Below are 6,167 nucleotides of genomic sequence, written 5' to 3'. Positions count from 1 at the left end.
GAAGCTGGCAAACTTGGGCCTTCTCCCTGGCAGGAAGGAGAAAGGGCTGCTTGTTTTCTCAAATATCGGGAAAAAAGCTTGGCGCAGGTGGGGCCCTCGTCAGTGAAATGTTGTTGGAAGCCATGGCTGCAGGTGCCGCTTCTGGACACGAACGTGGGCTTCCTGGGTCGGGGCGGGAGAAGGAGGACGGCCAGCCCCACAATAGAACCGCACTGTTGTCCCAAGGGTGAATGAAAAAGATGTTTCAGTGCTGTGGACGGATCTGGATGGTTTGCCACGGAGGACAAAAAGTCTCCTATAAAATTCCATTTACATAGTCCTATCTCACTTGGGCTTTTGGTGACCAGATTCAATTGTGCTGGTGTCCCCTGTGCAGTGTGATATCATAGCTTCAGAGGAAGGCTTTATTTAGAGGTCACACTAGTTTGTCCTGGGGATGTAGTCATTTTTTGTGTCACAGACAATGTTTTACTGTGGAGATATGAGCCAGATGGCTCAGCCACTTGCAGTCCAGAACTAAACAGTGTCTGTATTGTTGGCGAATAAACAGAATCTATTGTCTGCTGCTCATGAAACTCTAGTGCCCACCACTGTTTAGAGATGAAGTATTTAATAAATTGTTAGGTCTCGCTTAAAGAATCTGTGAGACAACATCCCAGAAGGATGCGGGCCTCCCCAAATATAAAGCTCATGTGTTCTTAAGAACGCACCGCCCCCCCCCACACCTTTTTGTCGACTTTCTTCCTCCCCTGCCCCCATCTGCTCTTGCAGTAGCGAAGGCTCTGATTTTTGTTTCTTTCCCACCGCAATCCATATGCTAATATGATCTGTAATCCTCGTGCAGCAAAACATGCCGCCTCGGCTCCAACTTTCTCACCCGCTCCGAGACCGGGACCGTACAGTGCAGCCTCACAGGGGGACAGAGCGTGTCACGGAAATGCAGCTTCGGGATTTGTCCCCTCCCTTCTGCTTGAGATTATTCCTGATGCCTGAAGATAGAAGGTGTAGTGTGGGGCAAGCCACTTTCACACAATTGCCCTCATAGCCGGGGCAGGGGTGGGGGAGGGGGCTGGGGTGTGGGATCTGCCCACTCTCCAAATAACAACAACAAACAGCACAGCACAGAACAGCAACACGGGAGGGTTACAGACATCTCTCTCCCTTTGAAGAATGCGATTTGCCTGCTTTTCTTTCTTTCTTTTTTTTTTTCCAGCCTGCATCTTGTCTTTCTAAATGGAGCACACTCTTCCGCTGAACTTCGCCCAGCTGTGGCGGGGTATACCGCAATGTCAGAAGTATTCGTTTCCTGCCTTAATTGCAGCCCAAGCCAACCTTGACTGGCAAGGAGAAAGCCACTGACAGGTTTGGGCTGTGTCCAGACCTCCTCAGACTTTCTGTCAGCCAACTGTTTGACAGTATATGCAAATGCATGCAAATGCAGGGACACTGGCCGAACACCTGCAGAAAGTGACCATCCCCGCCTGGGTTCGGCCTCCCGTAACTGGGGGCTTCGCAATGCTGCTTGGTCTCTTTCTGTCAGTTTATTATGCATTTGTCAGCAGAACGTTGGGCTGATAAAAACGTTCCTCTTTGTCCTGAAGAGCTGCAGGGCTCCATGTGGAACGGCAAGTGCCAGGGATAGTGGGATGGCTCCCGGCCAGCCCTTGTGAGTCCTCCCCTCTGTCTCCAGGACCCGAGTGGCAGCATCCGAACCTTGTGGGCTTGCCCACATGGAGGAAGGCCTTCTGTTTCCCTGGGCGTGAAGACATAATGCTGGTGGTGGGCAACAGAGCCAAAGGCCAGCTCTCTCTAGCAGCTGGAACTTGGCGACTTTGAGCAATAGTATGTCCTGGATTTTAAAAAGCCAAAGAAAAATCTGCCAGGGCTGTCAGGGAATTGGAAAGGGGGAGAGGGCCCGCCACCTCGAGTGGGAACCGAATTGCCAGCCACACACACCACCTCCAGACTGTGGGAAGATTGCCAGGCGGTGTGACTCCCACATCCACTTGTCGCCCGGCCACGTCGGCTCCCATCTGCTTGGGCCTCCGCTGGGCTCTGACAGCCCCTCTCTTTCAGAGATGCTGGGACAAGCCAGTCGGCTGTTATTGAAAAGTTGTGTGTAGGGAGGTGCTGCGTAGTTTTAACTCTGGGCTTTTTGAAGGTAAGGCAAGTGACCTAACCAGCACAGCCCTACCGCTGAAGACCGGTGTGAAGGCCGTGGGTTCTACGGCCTTCTGGGACGGAAGAGGAGTCAGGCAGGGACATGGCAGCCCGATGGTCTGTGTGGTCCTTAAACATCGGCCACTGGAAGTGGGGACGCATTCTGCATTTTTGTGCAGCCGAGCTTTGGTTCTCTGGAAGAACAAGTCGTTTCGAGAGTGTTGCACAAACCGGAACTTCTAAAGTGCCTTCCCCCTCCACTTATAGGTTGGAAGGGCCTTGAAATACGAACATCTTCTTGTGTATTTTGGGGCACCTAAATATATACCATCTAAATATAGGACCCTGGTGTCCTGGGAATAGATCTGTAACCAACTCTGGCGCTGTCTGGGGAGTCAGCAGGTATTGCTTGTAATGAACAAGTAACTGGTATCAGTGTAGACTGCTGGCCCAAGGAATTTATACACCAGAGGGGATTTTTTTTCCCTAAAGAATCGCCATTCACGCAACTTAAATCAATCCAATGATCGCCCATCCTATTTTGCATTTGAAGAGAAGTGAAAAATGACAATGAAGACCCTTAAGAAAAGACTGGCCATCCAGTTTCTCCCTCTCTGGAAGAGAAAAGCACTGGGCATCCCAGAAGCTGCTGTTCTGGACCTGGTGAAAAATTTGAGTCGTGGCTTCAAAGCAGACATAAGGGCTCTCCGTGCTGAGACCGAGGGTGTGCAAACAACCCTCCAGCCGTCCTGGATGAAACCCTTATGTACGACCAAGGAGCCTAACAGACTGATGAGAACCAGGGCGTGGTAACTGGTGAACATCTTGGTACTGATATCGGCACAGGATGGCACCTCGGGCTTGTGAGATCAGTGGGTTTTCCAGATATTGATTTATTCAGAGTGAGGAAGAGGGCAAATTAAGCTTGGAAAGGTATATTAGATGCCCACTAAGTGCCCAGCATTGGGCATCTGCTGTTATGGAGAAACTGAGGCACAAAGTCATGATGAGAATGTTACCAAGGTCATACAGCAGATTCGGCATGTCCTTTACGATAGGACCCGAAAGCCCAGCTTGAGAGCCATCCGCAGGCTTCCTGTTAATTAGATCACACTGCACCTGCAATAAGGAAAACTCTTGGTGGGGCCAAATAGCCGCAGAATCCAGGGGGATATGCATGTGAAAGAGAAAGACGATTTAAATGAGAATTTAGGAAGCTTTAAGAACTGATGGAGGCGTGATGATGGAGGCCTCCGGTCAGGTCCTCAGTTCCTTTGAATATCCATGAGACCGATATTGTTTGTGGTTGTCATAACATCAGCGAGGAATGAAAGCCCGAATTTCCTCAGCCGGGGAGGTTGTGGATGGATTTTTTTTTTTCCCCAGCCCTAATGCCTGTCATAAAGGTGACTAGACCCCACTCCTCTGCCAGCAAGCCAGTGCCCGGGCAAGTTCCATGGACACCAGTTTTGTTTTACTGCCTGGAAAGAGAGTTTCATCATGCCAGCTGTAATTTAGAATGTACGGGCATCTCTTATTTAAATGAGCCCACTGTTTGCCTTAAAAAAAAAAAAAAAAAAGACCAGAAATGAATAAATAAAATGCCATATAAATGAGACCGTTTCATTTTTCTCTTGCTCGCTTTCTCTCTCTTTCAAAAATAAACTTTAGAACCCAAGGTGGTTGTATTTAAGCAGCTTTAATGTCTTTTCAGGGCTGTGTGCAGGGTTGTGGTCACTGAGGCAGCAGTAACTTTGAAAAAATGACCCGTCTACACCCAAACAATAACAGAATCCCCCTTTTTATGTTGGAAACGCCCACAGCTTTCTGTGTATCTGCAGACTCCCCACGTAGATGCAACTGTTTGACCGGCCCTCTACTGAACAACTTAATTAAGCAAAAGAAAACGTGTCAGTTTCTGCCAACCTCACAAAAACAGAGCTGTGGGGGTAAAAAGGGTCGGCCGAATTAACCCACATTCCTGAACGGGTTCACTAAAGCGAGGCCTGGCTTTGCAGCAATGCCAAGGGGAGCCGTGCTCCGGATTGCCATTCACGTTTATCAAGACATATTGTTCGGTAGATCATACCGAACACAATTAAAGCTGCAATACCTCGGTGCTGCTACAGCTCGGGTGTGAGCTTAGCCTGATTAAAAAAAAAAAAAATCTTGTCATGACACGGTGACATTCTGCACAGTTACAGAGACAAAACAGTTTAATCCTACCATATGAAAACAGCAAGTTGTTTTTAGTTTTTTCCCCCTCATCAGTATCCTGCCCTCCCTCTCTCCCCCTTCACGAAAGCACACGAAATATGCAAAGCAATTGTATACTCCGCATGCAGTTTGTAGTGGCAGGATCAAACCCGGATTTAATCCTTTTTTTTTTTCTTTTTTTTAATCCCGAGGGTGGGGAAGTGCGCCTGCCTAAACCTTTCTCTGGAAGCTGAGAAAGCATAGGCCCCAGGAATCCTGTTTCTTAGCCAATTAAATTTACTTGTGTGTGTGTGTTTTTCTCCCAGCCTTGGGTTTTGATTTTGCTTCCTTTATGTGAAGCCAGAATGGAGCTTAGCACCCACACTCTGTCTCTGACCCCCAAACCTCTCCCCACTCCACTGGAGCCTGTCCCGGTCACCGGGAAAAGTTAAGAGCTTTCAGTGGCAGCCAAAGTGAATTCAGAAACATCAGCGATTATTTGGGGAGAAACTGGATGGGCAGCAGTTTGGCGCTGAGGCTATAAGATTGTGGTATTTTCATTCTCTCTCTTCTTCTCTTTCTATATACTGTAGCAAGGCATCAGATAGCATTATTCCATGCAGGAAGCATCCCGCAGTGAAAATTACATTGTCCCTCATTCTGGGCAGGGAAACCCACTCAGGCCAACCTTTAGTTCTTAATTTTGCAGACTGACCAGTGCTTTAGTTTGGAGGCCTTCAAGGTACACATGACACAGAAATGAGCTCTCAGTTCTCAGCTGAGGGAAAGCACCAATGCTGTTCTATGAGGATGTCTGGGGTCCCGCCTTTCTGAGGTCCCTGCCATGCAAGGAGCCACTGATTAAGAACCCTTTACGCCTGATACCTAGTGAGGATGTTCTTCCGTGGAGACACGTTTCCAATGAAAGGTTCGAATGTGGCTCAATGATCAGATGACTGTATAGGCAGCTCGTGTTTGCTCTGCTGCTTGGAAAAAAGCACATATGATGTTTGATGGATAAGCTGGGCAGAACCTTGCCAGGAGTGAAAGGCTGAGCAGACCAAAAGCAGAGGGATTGGCGGAAGTTCAGGGTAGAAGACATTAATGAACCCCCCGCAGAAGGCAATAGTAGCATCGAGCACGCACTCTGCAGATGTGCACAGAATGCTACAGGCCACTACGACACCCCTCATAAAGTATGTCCTCTGAGAAGCTTGAAAAGTGCTTCCAGGGCAGAGATTTTACAGCTGGTTGAAACACATGCCAAACATGCTGGTCAAGGACAGCAGAGAACATCAGTGATGCGATGCAATGGGGAGTTTCTATCGCACAATTATCCAGATATTTCATCTCAGAAGAATCATTTTGTCCAAACATACAGACGTCTCAGGCGAATGTCATCAAAACTCAACACACAGGACAAGAATGGCTTATTCCTTTAAAGTTTTCTTATATCTACAGAAAATGATCCACCTGTCTCACCGAGGTGCTTAAAGATCTGGGACTGGCCTATATTTCTTTTTGTCCAAATAATTCAGGCCCCTTTTGATCTGAAGGGTGATGCTTGTCTGGTTGGTACCGTCCATCTCCCCAGAGATCTCTGTGCTGTCCCCAAATGGTTCTTCTGGGGCCTGATGGAAAATCTGAGCCTCAGAGTTTTAAGCAGGCATAATGCCCCAAGGACACATCCAGAGGGCCAAGAACGCCAGCCAGCTGGGCCCCTGCCCTGCCTGCGGCCCCCCTCCTAGCTTCCTACCCTCTGGAACGTCCCGACTGCCACACTCAGTGCCACCACAGGAAGTGTTGTCTCT

This window comes from Pteropus medius, unplaced genomic scaffold (assembly GCF_902729225.1).
Source record: "Pteropus medius unplaced genomic scaffold, Ma_sr-lr_union100, whole genome shotgun sequence".
Classification (NCBI taxonomy): Eukaryota; Metazoa; Chordata; class Mammalia; order Chiroptera; family Pteropodidae; genus Pteropus; species Pteropus medius.
This window is presented reverse-complemented; position numbering follows the sequence as displayed.